Genomic DNA, 18,563 nt, shown 5'->3' with positions numbered 1-18,563 from the left:
AAGTGCGTCCCATGGCTCCAAGGTGCAAGCGTCTTCTCAGTGGTTGGTGACTGTCTCTGGAAAGATGCGTGTGGCGTCAAAATAGCTTCTCAGCGGCTCAAACAGGTGACTGGCTTTCCTGCTTAGGGGCGTCTGCAGGGCGACCGGAGCAACTGTTCACTGGTGAACACCTGCTGGGCGGCAGAATCGAGGACCGGAAGTCAAAGGCCCAGCGCAGGCGAATGGGGGAGGGGCGAGCGCTCCGGGAAGGTTCTGCAAGGAGGAAAATTGAATTACATCAAGACGTTTACCTGCTGCAGTGGCTAGACCAGGACCTAAAACCTGCCGAATGGAGAACATTAGCCACACTGGCCATGCAACTAGCTGGCGACAGAGCTGCGCGGGAAGCCGGGGTAGTCTGCAGAGCCCCCTTTCCTCCGGGGAGCCTCCAGAGCAGACAGGTCGGGCCCCTGCTTCCTGCAGCCCCGCTCAGCGCTGTCCCCTGCCCTCTGCCCCCACATTCAGGCCTGGCTGAGGTCGGAGGCCGCCGAATTCATCACGAACTCTGCTGAGGCTTTAGAATTTGTGGGGCGACCGAATTCCCCTTGTCTGCTTTTCACCACTTTTCTTTTTTTTTTTTTTTCCCTGTTGTTTATAAGAACAAATCGTTGGACTGAGATCAAGCAGTTCCTGGCGCTGAGAAGCCAGAGAAGCTGCCGGGGCCCTGGGAAAGTCGGGCATCTGGCGTCCTGGCGGGACGACCCCACTCTGCTGCAGGCGGCCCTTTGGGTGGGGGACCCGGGCAGGCGCGAGGGCATGCAGGCCAGCGTGCGCCCACCCGGCCCTCCAGGGCTCAGAGCTCAAGGGCGCCAACAACCTGCAGCTCCCGGGACCCCCTCAGGGCCTGGCCGCCTCCTTGGCTGGGGTTTATGCAGGGGTCGGGGGCGCTCAACCTGATCCCAGGTGCGGGAGGTGGGCTGGGGGTGCAGGGATCCGGCCGCTGTGCTCAGAGGGTGAAACCGGGCTGTCCCGGCAGAACCGCCGCCTCCACCTCCCTTGCGCCGGTGCCCAGCTCTTCAGAGCCTTCTCGGGGTTTCTCCTTCCCCAGTTCCGCCGCCCGGGAGGCAGGCAGGGAGGTCAGGGCCCCGCCGGCAGCGCGTCCGTTTGCAGAGCCTTTGTGCTGTTCTCTCCCAGATCCTCTAGGGCCCCTGCGACTCCCCAGGGCGGGGTTTCTGGATGAGGAAAACGAGATAAAAGCCACCAGGGACTTGTCTCAGATGGCAACTTTCATAAATAGAGAAGCCTGAGCAAAATCATTAATTTTTCTGACTTTGAGTTGAAAAAAAATTACACATGAACTGATAAATTTAAATTGTACTTGTGTGTTTCATCATACTTTAAGGGGTTGGACTATTGAAAGAACCGTATGGTGACTCCTCTGTCACCCAGGTTTTCCTTTGTCCCTTCCTTAAAGGGAGGCCCACCTGGGTGGGTCTAGCTCCTGGCTACTCAGAGGAATAAGATTCTAAGCGGGTTTGTCTGTCCACTTGTAATTGATGGGCAAGGAGGGCTTCCTTAACCCCAGTTCACCCAGAGGCAGGTAGGGATGGGAGGCTCCAGCCCAGGACCTCTGGCTCCCCAGTCTCTGCTTTGAACTCTTTGTTCTCCTGCCGCTTTCTAAGCAGCCCTGACTTCTTCCCTCGCTGTTTCTGCGAGAGGAGTGACAGGGATTAACTTTTATAGAGGAAAAGCACTAAGCAGGTAGGGTCCACCCTGGGTTGCCGTGCTTAGAGCTGTGGCTGAGCTGGGAGCTTAGAATCTCCACGCTAATTGTCAAGAGGGAAGCTTTACTCGTCTATTTCTAATAAGCCAATAGACAAGGAATATTCCAGAGCAAATCTCCTGGGGCCTGCTTCTTAAACATTAATGTGCACACAAATCCCCTGGGGTGGGGGAAGGGGGGCTCTTGTGAAAATCCAGATTCGGGTGGGGCCTGGGATTCTGCATTTCTCACAAGCTCCCAGGTGACAAGGAAGCAGCTGGTTCGGGGGCCACACTTTCAGTAACAAGGCCCTCCACCCAAATTTTCCAGACCGGGATTCCTGGGAGCCTGTAGATTCCTCAATATGCTGCAGGGGCTGCCTTGGTGGTGGTGCTAACAATTCAAGAGGTTTTGAGTAAGATTTCTTTTGAAAATGGAGTTTTCCAGCTTTAAAAAAAGTTTGAAAGCCACAGCCTTAAGTACAATAGCACATTTGGACATACCCAACTGTGTGGCAAGAAATTTCTGTCCCCAAAGAGATACAGTTTTTTTATATGGGCTTTGCTAACTCAGAGGATCAGCAGCCCGATTTGGAGATTGACCTCACAATGACCTGCTATCTAATGGAAAATGTTGAAGGTACTCTACTTAGAAATAATTATATTTACATAGCCTCTGTGGTCTGTGGGTCTCTCTCTCTCTTATAGATGCTTGCAGGAAGAAAGAATACTTTCCTTTGGAATTCATCAGCTCCAGCTGTTTACCTCCATTTAAGGCCAGAAACTTTTTCTCCCACTGTGTTTAAGTTCCTTATGGGAGGGAGGCAAAGGGAAGGGAGGCTTCCAACATTGCAGTCATCAGACATTGTTACCCTTGGTGAAAAAAATCAATCTCTGTGTTCCAAACATCAATGAGAGTTCAACACCAGCCCTTCGAGCTGGTAGGATCTTACAGAATCTGATTGAGCGATCTCTAACAATATTCTGCAAGAAAAGGATTCTACAATCAAATAAGTTGGGGAAATGCTGTGTTAAACACATTTCTCTACTGTAGGATTTTGTGGAGTCTTTATAAGCTAATATGGTTGGTAACTCTCCAAACTGTACCCCAAACTTTGACCACAGAGCCTGCTTTTCACAGAAATATCTCAAGGAGCACCAGAAGTCTATAGAAGCCAACTCGGGGAAACAGCTGATCCAGCCTCAGCTCTCGTACACCCAATCCAATCTCTAAGACCTCGGCTTATGTGGTCTGGTTTTCCAGATGAGACACCCAGCCCTTGGAGTTCAGGAATTACAATCCCAGAGAGTCCCTGGTTGAGGCTGCGGTCAGCCCTGGGAGGTTGGTGGCAGAGGATGAGGCTAATGGTTTACCCCACAAGCAGGTGCTGAAAAATTCTCCCCAGAGTCCTGCCCCTCTCCTCACCACTGCCCAGAGCTGAGATTGAGTTTCACTAGCCTTTGTGTCTCTAGGGCCCAGTGCTAGCACTCAGAGGGCTGTCTATAAAGGTGGGTCAAGCTGAATGTGGTGGAATTAAGGGGTCGTGAGGAGGAGATGCCCATGCTGAAGGAGAAACAGTTCTCAAGTGCCCACACAGCAGGGAGAGCCCTAGGCTCTAATGGAAGCTGGGATCTTAGAGAAAGGAAGGAAAGAGGACTCTGGGAAGGCTGAGCTGGCACAGTGCAGGCAGTCGGCCTCCAGCACATCACTCATGCTCCATGCAGGTAGAGATTTGGCAGGGCCTGGTCTTGCTTCAGCCCAGTTCAGCTTCCCTTGCATCTGTTTACTCATTTTCAAAACAAGGTAGTTTGATGGTTCTCAGGCCCTTGTAGGTTCAACAGTCAATGTCCCTAGTATGGCACCTCCTCAAGGTGAGCTCAGCACATTTGGGGAAAGCAAGGGGACTCTGATGAGACACAGACTAGTGTTTTGTATCATAGTTACATATTTGTTTGATTGCTTATGAGGAAGAATGTGATAGTACCTCAGGTCCGTGCTTGCCCAGATATTCTTGCTTCCTTGGAAAAAGGTGGCTTCAGGTGTTCCAGATACATGGCTCATGAACTGTGTACAGGTGGAAGTGGATTGGCAAAAACTGTGAGCAGGTCAACGGATAAGGGACAAGATTGGGGAAATTTAGAATTCCTCTGGAAGGATGCTCTGGAACTAGCTGGCTGGGGAGGTGTATGCATCATGGGGTGATAGGCTCAGCACCTACCCTGATTCCCCAAGAGGCAGTTTAGTTGCTCTAGGTTCCCTCCAGTCTGCAACCAGGGCTAGGCTGAGTAGTGCAGAAGCTCAGCTTGTCTTCAAAATAGCAGCAAAGGTCAATTAAATGTGTCCTCTCTAAACAGGAGCCCTGCCCTGACAGCTCACCTGGGCTCACACCAGCTTTCTCGTCCAGAGCTGCATTTCCGGAGGCTCAGCCTGATGGTCTCTTGAAGTAACAAATGCCTGAGGACATGTGAAAGAGTCCGGGATGAAAAGAAAATGCTAGAATGTGTGCCATTTTCTGCCCATCCAGCTGCCTTAAGGTAGGTCTTCTGTCTCTGTGGATTTCAAGACCTGAATTTAATTCACTTGACGAGATTATTTTAATTCACGCTGCTCCTGAATGCTCCTTGAGAAGTGTATTTAAAATAAAATACAATGGAGAACTCCTTCAGTTAACTCAAAATAGGTCTCTGGCTTACTAATACTGCAGTTTAATGAAACATGAAACTATGTGCATATGCAAGCAGTCCGGCTTGAATAATACAGAACTTTCTATTTTCTGAATAGGGCTCTGTGCCGGTTTGAAAGGATTGTGTTCCCCAGAAAAGCCATGTTTTAATCCTGATCCATTTTGTGGAGGCAGCATTTTCTTTCAATCTCTATTCGATGTTGCAGGTTGGAAACTTGATGAGATTATCTCCATGGAGATGTGACACACCCAATTGTGTATATTAACCTTTGATTAGAGGGCGATGTGACTCCACCCATTCCAGGTGGGTCTTGATTAGTTTTTGGAATCCTTTAAGAGAGGAAACATTTTGGAAAAAGCTTCAGACCCACGAGAGCAACAGAGCCCACGCAGCCAGAGACCTTTGGCGTTGAAGAAGGAAAACACCCTTGAGTGAGATTCATGAAACAAGAAGCCTGGAGAGGAAGCTAGCAGACATTGCCATGTTTGCCATGTGCCTTTCCAGTTGAGAGAGAAACTCTGAATGCCATCAGCCTTCTTGAACCAAGGTATATTTCCCTGGATGCCTCAGATTGGACATTTCTATAGACCTGCTTTAATTTGAACATTTTCACAGTATTAGAACTGTAAACTAGCAACTTAATAATTTCCCCTTTTTAAAGGTCATTCTGTTTCTGGTATATTGCATTCCAGCAGCTAGCAAACTAGAACAGGCTCCAACATGGTTTAAGCAAGAACCCATTGTGCCCCAATGGGAGATGATAATAGTCACTGGGATTTAGTGTGGGATTCTTATGGGTTCTAACTATGTGAAGCTTTCTAACACTTTACCCTGCAAGACAGACACTTCATCAAGGTACAAAAAGACTCAGTCACCCACCTGAGGTCAAAAGGCAGTAAATTGCATAGTTGGGATTTCAAACTACTGCCCTGATCCCCACGAAATAAATTCAGGATCCACATCTTTTCTAGTTACAGGCTCAAAACAAAAATAAACTATGTGGATTTCTACAGTCGATATTTTTCCATATTGACTGAGACGACCCAAAAGCTTCCTCTAGACCTTTATGGAAATCTAGAGCTCTAGAGGAATCTAGAGGTGACCGGTCTTAGACCTCATGTGCACTTGAGAAACATGACATAGGAACGTCATTCTAGACCCTGAGCTATCCAATGGGATGATGGAGAGGAGCCATGGAGATTGGGGAGTTGAGGAAACTTCTGGTTCAGTCTTTTCTTTTTCATGCATGTCTGTATTTTGTTACTCATCTACCCATACACTGGATTAAAGGGGTCTCAGTAATAAAGTTTTTACAATCACACAGTCGCATGATAAAAGTTATATAGTTATACAATCATTATCAAAGGTCAAGACTACTGGATTACAGGTCAAAATTTTCAGGTATTTCCTTTTGGATAGTGTAATGCACTAGAAACTAAAAAGACATATCCAAATAATGAATCAATAGTCATAATCATTTGTTAAATCTAAACTTCTCAGTTACAACCCCTCCCTCTTATATAATCATTCTTTCAATCTTCAGGGATATCTGGGCAATGACCATTCTAACTTTTTTGCACTGAAAAGAAAAGGTGTTGACATTATAGGGTAGAGTAATGAAACTGGTTAATATTCTTGGAGAGACTGGTACCTCTGGGTTTCAGAGCTATCTGGCATAGGAGCATTTGGAAGCTTTAAGTTTCTGAAAAAAATTAACTTAATAGGTAAAAACTTTTATAGAGTCTTAGATAGAGCCCAGGGCATTCTTTAGAGTTTTTGGGAGTATTGTTGGTTGGGGCTTGGTATACTGTTGCAATTTACAATATTTGGCTGCAGCTTGCATAAGAGTAACCTCCCTAATGACCTCTCAACTCTATTTGAAATCTCTTAGCCACTGAGACTTTATTTTGCTTCATTTCTCTTTCCCCTTTTGGTTAAGAAGGCATTGTCAATCCCATGATGCCAGGGCTAGGCTTTTCCCTGGGAGTTATGTCCCACAAAGCCAGGGAGACTTACACCCCTGGGAGTCATGTCCCATTTATCTGCAGAATTTGGCTCAGAGAGAGAAGCCACCTCTGAGCAACAAAAGAGATTCTCTGGAAGTAACTCTTAGACATAATTATAAGTAGTCTTAGGTTTGCCATTGAAGAAATAAGTTTCATAAGGGCAAGCTTTAAGATTGAGGGCTTGGCTTTTTAAATTGGGAGTCTCTATTGCTTGAGAAAATATCAGGAATTCCCCAAGTGGGGAAGTTTAGTAGTTACACATTTTTCTCTCCAGTCCATCAAGGGAATTTGCAAATGCTTTTTTCATTTTCACCCAAAATATTTCAGAAGGTATCAGAGTATTATAATAATCTGTACGGAATAACAAGATCTCATTACTTATTCTAGTTTGTGTGTAATTAGGTTGTTTAAATAAACTGGCTAGACAGGTTAAATTAGATAGTATTCTATAGAAAATTTAAATTTTGGACAAAATAAGTTTTTCTTCCTTTGGTCTCACACAGAAGTTGAAGTTTTAAAATACAGACAATGTCATCCTTTACCCTGTATTCTGATTTACAGAATTCTAGACAAATCAGTTTAATTCCTATCTTAAATTGAAGTCTGATCTCTTTTTCAGCTTCTTTAACAGTTGCTGTATGGAGTAATGCTGACTTTCAGAACTGCAGAACTAACTCTGAGTCTCAGCTGTCACACAGATACCTGAAGTTCCAGGGAACTATCAAGTTATACACAAAGAGCACAGCATCTCAGAATTTAGAGATAACAGTTAAAATTCAGGAATAAATATGACTTCTGTAAGAACTAACAATCTAGGAACCTTGCAAATGAGCTTTATTGACATTCTGCACTACATAATCATTGATTTTCCAATTTCTACCCATTTTCATTATCCTGATAACCTATGCTCTTGAATTTAATTTCCAGAGTTTGTTCATTATAGTTAGTTTATATTAGTGAGGCGATACAATATTTGGCCTTTCATTTCTGGCTTACTTTGTTCAACATAATGTCCTCAAGGTTCATTCACCTTGTTGCATGCCTCATAACTTCATTCCCTTCTGTAGCTGGACAGAATATTCCATCGTGTGTGTACACCACAGTTCATCCCTACACTCTTCAGTTGGTGTACTCTTGGGCCAGCTCCATCCATTGACAATCATGAACCCTGCCATAAACCACGGCTGTTGTGCGGCTGCTAAAACAAATCCCATACAATGAGTTAGCTTAAAAAATGGGAATGTTTTGGCTCATGGTTTTGAGGCTGGGAGAAGTTCAAAATTGAGGTGTCAGTGAGGTGATGCTTTCTCCTAGAAGGCTGTGGGGTTCTGGGGCTGGCTGTCATTTATCCTGGGGTCTTTGACTTTTCTGTCACATGATAATGCACATGGTGACAACTTCTCCTTTCTCCTGCTTCTTCCTACAGCTCTTGGCTCCCTTCCTGAATTTCATTCTGCTTATAAAGGACTCCAGTAATCAGGATTGAAGCTCAACTTGACTCAGTTGGGCCACACATTAATTGACTTAACATCTTCAAGAGATTCTATTTACAATGGGCCCACACCATCAGACTGCAGCCCAAGACCAGGAACATGTCCAAACTGGTGTACAGAATTCAATCCACCACACCTTCCTTGACATTCATCTCAGGAAAGAGAGAGCCAGATCAGAATCTTTCTATAGGAGCATCCTGGAAACCCATGGATGGGTCCTTGGGGGATTTGGAGGGAAGGTGCTTTGCCTTGTAGCATCTCAGACCTATATATATTCAGGGGTGGTTCTCCATGGCCTGGAAAATGTGGGGCTTCCACTGATCTATCGTTTTCATTGGAATCCAGGAACACACTGAAAGCTCTGATGTCTGCTGAGCAGTATTTCATGTTCCCGTGACTCAACATCCGCTTCCTGGCTACTGGGGCCCTGGGGAGCACTTGGCCAATAGACCAGCATTGAGCCTACTGCCCCAGGTAAAGTCTTATAGACTGAGATGGCTGAAGGCCTATCTCCTGGTAAATGGCTGGAGCAGGGACCAGCGTACACAGCCTTGAGCATGAGACTTCTCCAGACCTGGGAGTGTGCAGGGAGGTCAGGTCCCATCTGCCCTCGGGGCCCAGCCCTCCGGCCGCACCTCTCACTGTACTCACTGCCCTGTGATCACCTTTGGCTAGTGGGCTTCATACTGTCTTATGCTGGTGAGCTCCACATTTCTCTTCCTAGCCAGTGCCCTCCTCTCAATTCCTGACCTGTTGTATGTACAGAGCATCTGCTGTATGTCTGGCCGTCTTCACTGAGGTGTCTAATAGGTTTCTTAAACATACCCAGCTCCAGATGCCCCCTCCCACCTCCTCTACCAGCTCTGATCTCCACGTGGTTCCCGCCAGCTCCGGATGGCCGCGCTCAGGCCAGCACCCTTGGTGCCATTCTTCATCTCTTTCTTTCTTCCACATCTCACAGCCAGTCCATTGGTAAATTCTCTGGCTTGTCCATCGCAGCATGTCTGAAATCTGGCTCCTTCTTATACCCCTGCAGCTCCTGGTCCTAGGAGCCTCAGCCCTTGCTGGGCGATTGCCCTCCTCCCAGGTGCCCCGAGGTGTCCACTTGGCAGCTGGCAGGAGCCTTTGAAAGGGAATTCCCAGTGCATCCTCTTCTGCTCTCTCAGAGTGAAAGGCCCCTGTGACCTGGCTGCGGCCCCTCCTCAGACCTCGTGCCCACTGCCCTCCCCGGTTCACTCACTCGGCCTCCCCTGGCCCAGCTGTTCCCTCTGCTGGGAAACTTACCCCCCAGGTCTTGTGCTGGCTCGCCCCCTTGCCTCCACACTTTTGTTCTAATGCCACCTTCTCAGCGTAGCCTGCTTAGACCCCTCTCTTTAAAGTGACTGCCCCACCCCCGGCCCCATGTCATTTCCTGTCCCCCCTTCCTGATGCATTATCAAGCCATGTGATTTACTTATTTTTGTTCACCATCTCTCTCCCTTCTCTTGGACAGGAGAGACGCAGGAGCAGGGAGGTTTGTTTCTCCTGATCATGGCTATCTCTTGGCACCTGGCACCTGGCCGGTGTGGATAAAGGTTTGTTAAAAGCAAGCCCTGCCTTTTCCCCAAGGGCAGGTCGAAGGTTGGGTGAGAGAACATAGGATGGCACTTTATGAACTGAAAGGGGCTCTCCAAACCTAAGGGAGTGTGGGGACTCTGCAATTCCTAAACTGAAGATCTGCAAGTTTCTGGCCCCACCTGTGCCCCCACGTCGCCAGGCAGCTCCCGGCTGTTCGTAGCCACAGCTCTCCAGCTCTCAGCCACAAAGGGTGGGAGGATGGTCAAAGCAGGAGATCTGAGCTGTGACGTGGGAACTTCACCTCTTCTCTAGGAGACCTTGGAAATCCCGCAGAGGCAGGAGCCCTCCTGAGAAGTGGAGGCTCCTTCACCCCTGACAGTCCAGTCACCGTGGGACCACTTGGTAATTTGCTGATGGTGAGTGCATGGTTGGGGGTTCAGGCAGGCAGCTACGACCACGGGTAGGCAAAGCCAGAGCAGAGCGCACATGGGATGTTCTTGTCTCCCTGAGCCCCTGCCCCCACCCCCCATGTCTGGGAAACCCCTGAGGGCAGGGACTGATCCGGCCCATGCTCCCAACCCTGTGCTCCGCTCAGAAGCCGGCACAGCACAGATGCGCATAAGATGCTTGTCAGGCTGTGAGGCGCCTGCCCAGCAGCTTTTGGGTACCCTTCCTATATTTGCACTTTTTGAGCACGAACAAACACTCTGCAGGGTTGACTGAGTGGAAGCTGTGAACCTCCTCTAGTGCTGCCTTGTGGTGAGCCTCCTGGGATCTGCCCGGAGGGTGTGAGGGAAGGTAGCTGCATCTGCCACCAGGGTATTCCAGATGGGTCTCCCACCTACCCTGGGTAACCAGAAAAACAGTGGCACCTGCCTGTCCCCGAAAAAAAGCGTTAAGCTGCTGGATGCTTTTCTCTGCAAACCATTTGGAAAAGAGAAAGGAGCTTGGGGACTCAGACCAAGCCCCGTCCTTGCAGGCCCTTCCTTCTGCCTCTTGCCGGATGACAAAGCCTGCAAGAGCCAGATTTCTCAGCACGCAGGTCTCTCCCTCCCTCTCTCCCTTCCAGGCAACACCTTGCCCTCCATGGCTGGCTTGCATCCCTCCCTTTCCTGCTGCTTGGTAGCTTTTAGGAGGTAGGAATCAAATTCTTAGGCCTGAAGACACTTTTCCAATAGGGTGGCTTGGGGCCTTTTTTGGGTCCCTAACTGTCACCCCAGGGTTTCTCTAAACTAGGGCTCACAGGCTCCGCCCAGTCCCTTCGTAAGTCCCTCCCTGCCTTCCTTTCTCTCCATTTCCTTATGTTCACCAGATTTTTCCCTCAAAGGGAGACCAACACACAAGGAAAGCTGTCCCAGCTTGGAATTCCAGACACCCCCACTCCAGAGCGGGGTGAGCAGCTCCATTTTGCATGACAGCTAGTCAGTTTGTCGATCACTGGAAAACTCAGCTACACAGCAAGTAAGGAAGTTGGAAAGACTGTCTGTCTTCGCAGGGATTTAATATGACAGGTTTCTGGCTCCGTGAACTTGTATAAGATTAACTCTTCATTTGTAAGGAGGGGGGGGGGAAGCCAGTTCTCTGAAATAGCAGCTCAGTGGGACAAAGTGAGCTCTGAAATCACGAGGGGCGGTCTGATCTGTAATGTCCCCTCTTTCCAGGGCTGCGTTATTTTCTGCGTCTGATAATAAGTTTGCTACACCTCATCTCTGCCAGGGACACATCCAGTAAATTGTCAGCTCAAAGCATGTAATCTCCTAACCAGAAGGCCTCAACATCTGTTAGCCACTTGTTGCATAGCTGGGTCGTTAACATGGCTTCTAATTTTACTCTTTGAATTTAACATAAAAAGTTTTAATGAGTCTATGTAATTCATACTTTCCAACTTCAGAGGGCCCTGAAAGAAAAACCTGTGCTTGTGTAACCCACATCTCTGAAGTAGATGGTTCTATTTTTAAATCCCGTTTCCTCCCCCAATCCCCTTCCATAAAGGCATTATAAAACAGACCAATTGGATATTAGCTCCCTTTCAAAAAGAATGCATTCAAATATTTGTCTAAGTTTTTGGTTAAGATCCCGCCCCCTCTCCTTCAACTTTGTGCTCATAGGAGACGTCAGATGTGCCCATTCGTCATTTTGATTAGACGAGTCTTGCGAGTCCCCATGCATCCATCTATAAAAACAAACTGAGAATTGGCATGGACATGATGACCAGTGAGTCATGCTGGAAGTATCCGGTTTTAAAACTTGCTTTTGCTCTCATGCCTGTTTTTACCGAAATGAGATGGATTTAGTGATGGTTTGTTTCTCCCAACTTAGTTCACTCTTCCCCTTTTCCTCTTCTCTGGATATGCCCTCAAACTGCAGCCTAGAAAGCTGATTGCATTTGATTAAATGCAGTTTGGGGTCGACCTGTGTATTCAGAGACTTGCCTCCACTAATATATTTTGAGGTACTTTTTAGCAACAAACTCTAACAGCCAAGAAAAACTGTTCAATCCAATAGCAGATGTGATTGATCAAGAGGAACAGTTACTCACTATAGCTGTGTTTGTCGTTAACCATCCTGGAGAATTTCAAAAGGAGTCACTGCATTAGCGTGTGTTTTTGTTGGGGGGATTTTCTCTACGGAGCTTAATGATGTTTTCAAAGCAAAAGGTCCCAGACTAACTTTGCTAGTGTGGCCTGTTCCTTTTTTTTTTTTTTTTTTGGTCCTTTACTCTTTTTTTAACTTTTTTTAAAATTGTGAACTATAACATATATACAAAAAAGCAGTACATTCAAAATACATTATAACAAGTAATTATGGAACAGAGTTCAGAGTTTGGTGTGGGTTCCAGTGCCACGATTTTAGGTTTTTCCTTCTAGCTGCTCCAAGACACTGGAGACTAAAAGAAATATCAATATAATGATTGAAAAGTCATACTCATTTGTTAAATCCTGTCTTCTCTATTATAACTCCTCCTGCTCCTTTTAGTCTTCTCTCAATCTGGAGGGTTATTTGGGCCATGCCCATTCTAAGCTGAAAAGGGGTATTGATAATATGGGATAGGGGGATGGAGCTAGTTGAGGTTCTTAAGAGAGCCTGCCCCTCTGGGTTTCAGGACGTATCTGGCCTAGGAACCCTCTGGAGGTGGTAGGTTTATGGAAAGTAATCTTAGTATGTGAAACTTTTGTAGGATCTGAGGTAGAGCCCTGGGTGTTCTTTAGGGTTGGTATAAATGGTTTTGGGGTTTGGCAAACCATGGTAAACAGCAATATCTAGCCGAAGCTTGGGTAAGAGTAGCCTCCAAATTAGCCTCTCAACTCTATTTGCACTCTCTCAGCCACTCATACATTTCTTTTCTCCCCTTTGTCCAGGAAGGCATTGTCAATCCCTGGGAGTCATGTCCCATGTTGCCAGGGTGACTTCCACCTCTGGGAGTCATGTCCCATGTTGCCAGGGTGACTTCCACCTCTGGGAGTCATGTCCCATGTTGCCAGGGTGACTTCCACCTCTGGGAGTCATGTCCCATGTTGCCAGGGTGACTTCCACCTCTGGGTGTCATGTCCCATGTAGAGGGGAGGGTAATGATTTTCCTTGTAGAGCTGGGCTTAGAGAGAGGCAGTGTGGCCTATTCTTAACTCCTGCCGAAAGGTCTGCAGATGGTCTGCACGCCTATTTCCCTTTCTGGCAGGGGAATTTTACTTACCCTAGTTCCACAGAACAGCAAGGGTAGTGCCAAGGATGAATAACTGGAGTTTAACAAGCAAATTTCTTTTGTTTGTTACAGGAGATTCAAGGAGAACTTCCGTGGGATTCTCCCAAGTTCAGGAAGAAGGAATACCAACTCAGCATTTTGCCGGATGAGCCACATCTCACATGCATTACCCAAGATAATGTGTGGTTGATGAACTTGACCCATGTCAAGATAAGGTTTTTCCTTTCACTCATAGGCATGTACTGAGCACTGTTTTATGCCAGACTCTCTCTAGGCCTTGGAAACAAGTACCACTTTTTCAGTGCTTATATTCTAGTATGGAGAGAAAAAAAACATAAGGAAATAAACTGTACAACTAGAACTGTGAGATGTTTCTACCAAAAAGCTAAAGAAAATGTTTCGTATTCCTTTGGAGCCCTAGGCATGTGCTTTTGTTCTAGAATTCCTAGGCAAGATTGGCATAAAATGTATTTTCATGGCTAAGGGTTGGAGAAGGAGTTGTGACTACAGCAAAAGGGGTTGGGCAAAATGGGAAGGAATTTAGAGATGATCTTGTCCAAGGATTTCATTCTGAGGTGAAGAAACCAAGGTCTGCAGGAACGATATGTTTGATAGTGGTGTCCAAAATTTCCTGAAGGAGATGGAGGGAGAGAAGAGTTGGGGATGGAGACCCATGAAAGGAAGAAGGGGGCATCGGAGAAGAGGTGGGCAAAGCAGGAGGAGAAATGGAGATGGGATTGCTGGAGAGAAAGGAAGAGAAATGAGGCTCAGCACCATGGACTCCACATTCTCTCAGTTAGCTCAGTTATTTCAGGCCTTTCCCCTTGGCGAGCCCTTCTCTTTGTCCTTGCCCTGTAGCCATGTGGGTTTCCTCAGGAAGAGCTGCACCTCCGAAGGAACATAAATAACCCAGGGCTGCTATGGTACATATTTCAGTGGAATATCAAAGTAAGCATCTGTAGAGATCATGTAAAACCAGGCTGCACATAAATTATCCAATGCCTCTCCTGCTGAAATTTATAAAGCTGCACCCTTGGAATAATTTGCAATTTTAATTGAAGACATATTTTATGCACTGAGGTCAGCTGATGGGCCTGCTCTGGAGTTCTGGTCACCTCTGCGTGGAGCTGGGCCTGGTTTCCACCACTCTGTGGATCTCACCTCTCCTCAGCATACTTGTGCTTACCGCTCAGTGACCTGGCCAGACATGGGCAGCCGGGCTACCCAGAAGCAGGGTAAGGCCAGCAGTGGGCCGAGAAGGAAGCAGCAGCCTTATACTGAGGCAGTCCTGGGACTATTAGGGCATAGCAGCTTTTTCACCTCTTCTCCCAAGCCGGAGACTAAGACCTTCTCACTCTGGATGTCGACACGTATTTTCTCAACTCCTTCAAGGGTGGCCCTGATGTTGGCTGAGAGGTGAGAGGAAAGAAAGAGGACCAAGGAAAAGGGTGATCTCTGCCCCGGATGACCCCCAGACGCTGCAGGCACATCAGGTCAAGGCCAAGCTCAGCAGACCCCAGGCCTCTAGGATGGCTTAGGTCTGTTAATAGGACCACTGTCCGCATGGGCCCCCGTGGCCGGGCATTTGGGCATGGGCTCCTCTCTTCCTTTGCCAGGCTGCTGTGGCAGGCACCACACAATGGGTTGGCATCAGCAATGGGAATTTATTGGCTCACAGTTTTAAAGCTAGGAGAAGCTCAAAGTCAAGGCATCAGCAAGATGACGTTTTCTCCCTGGAGTTTGTAACATTCTGGTACAGGCTCCGGCTCCCTGGGGCTGAGTCCCTGCCTCGCGTGCATTGGTGACATCCTGTCCTTTCTATTCCGGGTTCTGTTGACTTCCGGCTGCTGGCTTCTCCACGAGGCTTTCTCTTTCTCCTCTCTCTGTCTGAATTTCTTCTGCTTATAAAGGCCTCCAGCATCTGGATTAAGGTCCTCCCTCATTCAACTGGATCACACCTTAACTAAAAGCAACATTCTTGAGAGCTCCTCTTGACAATGGGTTCACAGCCACATGGATAGAATTAAGATTAGGAACATGTCTAAACCGGGGAACGTAGCTCAATTCCGACAACCTCCATTCCTTCTTCTCCTCCATCCCCCAGATCCAACCTGTCACTAAGCCCTACTCAATCCACCTTCGACACTCCAGCCCTGTGCTATCCAAAATCGTAACCACTAGCCACTGCCAGTGTGGATATCTAAATTTAAATCATTAAGACTTTTTTTTTTTAATTAAATACTGTTCTAGTTTGCTAGCTGCCAGAATGCAACACACCAGAGACAGATTGGCTTTTAATAAAAGGGGATTTATTTTGTTGGTTCTTCAGAGGAAAGGCAGCTAACTTTCCACTGAGGTTCTTTCTTACGTGGAAGGCACAAGATGGTCTCTGCTGGTCTTCTCTCCAGGCCCCTGGGTTCCAACAACTTTCCCCGGGGTGACTTCTTTCCACATCTCCAAAGGCCTGGGCTGAGCTGCAAGTGCTGAGATGAAGAATGCCGAGCTGCTTAGGCTGTGCTACGTTGCGTTCTCTCATTTAAGCACCAGCCAATTAAGTCAAATGTCACTCATTGCAGCAGACACGCCTCCTAGCCGACTGCAGATGTAATTAGCAACAGATGAGGTTCACGTACCATTGGCTTATGTCCGCAGCAACAAGACTAGGTATGCTTAACCTGGCCAAGTTGACAACTGAATCTAACTATCACAAATATCATTTCCTCAGTTGTACAGGCCCCATTTCACATATGTAATAGCTACCTGTGGTTAGGGATGATGGTATTGGATACAGAACATTTTCCCTGTTGGACAGTGCAAAGAGAGAACACTTGCATCTTCCAGAGTGTTCTAGGGGTGGTACTGCTTGGGTGTGGGAGCCTCCTCCCTGATGGCGTGTCCACACTCTCTCTCCAGCACCAAGTGAGAGCCCAGACGTGAAGGTGGTCAGCCGAGAAGGGGACATCTCTTTGGCTGGGTCCCAAAGCCATGCTCTTGGGCAAGGTCTCTGTCACTTCTGGCCCGGCCTAATGCCTCAGCCTCCGAAAGGCTCTCCCTGCCCTTGCAGATCCCTCCTCCATATTGTCAAGGATCTGATAAAACCACTAAACTAGACCCTGTCATTTTACCAATCTTTCCTGCTCCCTTTGACCCCCGGGATAAGGTAGAGCCCAGCGACCGTCTCACCTGCACCCCTTTAGACTTCACCCATGCTGCTCCTTCCCGCAGTGACCCCTCTTCTGGGTCACTTTCTCTACCTTTTCCAGTAGAGTTAGTTCCTCTTTCCTTTGTCCTCCCACAGGACATTTTTGAACTGTCAGGGAGCCCTGTTTCCCTGTCTCCCTTCCTTCCAGGCTGTGAGCTCCTTGTCTGGTTCATGGAAGGTTCCAGAAATGCTAGTTGAAGGATTAAATCTATGCATGATTGAGGGACTGGACGAACAAATGGAGAAGACCAAGACCCCCTTGAATTCAAGGTATTGTTTCTCTAGGTGAGGGAACTTTGTCTAAGGCAGTGGTCATCAAGCCAAGCTGCATTTTGGAATCACCTGGGATGCTTTCAAAATTGCAGCTTTCCAGGTCTCCAGACCAATGGAACCCGAATCTCTGGGGGAGGACCCTGGCATTGGTGTTCGTTAAAGTTCCCTGGGAAAGTCTTCAGGCAGAAGCAGGTGCCGCTTGCTTTCCAGGCCACCTACTGTCTTGCACATTGCAGCCCTGACTCCTTTCAGGTAGGGATGGATGATGAACCTGCAATGTACATCAATATCTTTATGTATGAAGGGGTGGTGTGGGGCAGAGGGGGTGTTGGGACTTAGGAGACCTGGATTCCAGGCCTGGCTGTGTGGACGAGCACCATCAGTTGTACACACTATTTCTGCTTTCAGCTCTCACTCCAATAAGGCATGGGCTGGGAGCAGCATTTTGCCATTTTAAATTATTTATAACAGGGGATTATGGGGCTGAGGCATTACCTGACACATCCCATGGGTAAGAGAGCAGTGCCGTGTGCATGTGTGTGTGTGTGTGTGTGCACGTGCAGGTTGAAAAGTAGAGAGAAGGGAGATGGAGCAGCAACAGAGCCTCCTGGGCAGACCCTGGACCTCTGGCCTGTTCCCCTCTGTCCAGTCCTGATTCTGCACCCACATGAAGTCGAACCTGAAGCCCTAGCTGTGATTCCAAGGGGAGAGTGGAGCTGTGGGAGCTTTCTGGGAGGGGCAGAAGACCAGCTTCAGAGCGAGTCTGGGTTGTGGAGTTCAGCTGAGTCGGGGTAACAAGAAGAAAGTGGGGTGCTGCTTTGGATAAGGTGGGCGGAGCCAGCCTCAGGGCTTGCCATCTGTGTCACCCTGGGGAGTTGCTTAGCTCTGGGCGCCTCACGGCCACCTGCCTTGCCAGTCTCGGTGAGGCTCAGATGACATGATGACATGCAGTGCACTGCATGGCTAGCTCAGAAGTGGCATCTCCCAGCCACCCATGGGTGCCAGGGTATCAGCTCTGTGCTGGGGGTGGCACCCACACTCTGTCAGAACTGTCCACCCCGAGGCTCCATGAGTGAAAGAACTTCTGGCCCCATGTAAGGGAGCACGGAAAGATGCCCGAAGCCCTGCTGGCCCGGGCAAACACCTAGTAAATATTTCAATCAGAGAGGAACGGGATTTGACTGATAAACTTTGGTCCGAGCTAGAGTGGGTGCTGGGCGCTCAAGTGTACTGGACAGTACATGAGTTTGCCATGATTATCTCCGACTGTGCCGAGCAGAGGCCATCTTTTCCTCATGCATCCTTGACCAGGTCGTGACAACCAAAGGACACTGGCCAAAGCAGACAATTTCCTCAGGCCTCCAAAAGAGCCCTGAGTTGCCAGCCCCGAACGGCTAAACAAGCCCAACTTGTTGGGGGTTTTGATGGGGAAAGGATGAACTCGCTTCCAAGTGTCTTGGCCATATACCAGCATTATTTCCTTAGCTGAGAACTGCCTTTCAACACCCTTCTCATGAGAAGGGCCAGGGAGATGGAACATCTGGGGAGCTGGAGATGAGTGAGGGGGGAGGAGGCGGACATGTGAGGAAGACATTGGCACCCACTCGCTGCTGTTTCTTATTTGGCCAAACCTCGGATTGAGCCAGGGGAAGACTGGAGGATCTTTGTGTGTGTGCATTTAAGAAAGGACTAACTGCTCAACCTCATGGCCAGGAATGGAGCTACCATTAGGTGTCATCTGCTCTCCTTTCCCAAATAGTTCATAGCGATTATTGTGACTTAAATAACTCCCCCCTGGTGTCCCCAACAATTTCAATGCAAATGTGCTAAGGAACATTCTGATCCCAGACCCCAGTGTGTTTCTGCTGAATGTGCTTCTTAACTACATGCTTGAAGGCAAGGGCTGG

The sequence above is a fragment of the Tamandua tetradactyla genome, chromosome 1 (assembly GCF_023851605.1).
Source record: "Tamandua tetradactyla isolate mTamTet1 chromosome 1, mTamTet1.pri, whole genome shotgun sequence".
Taxonomy (NCBI): domain Eukaryota; kingdom Metazoa; phylum Chordata; class Mammalia; order Pilosa; family Myrmecophagidae; genus Tamandua; species Tamandua tetradactyla.
Note: the sequence above shows the minus strand (reverse complement) of the source record.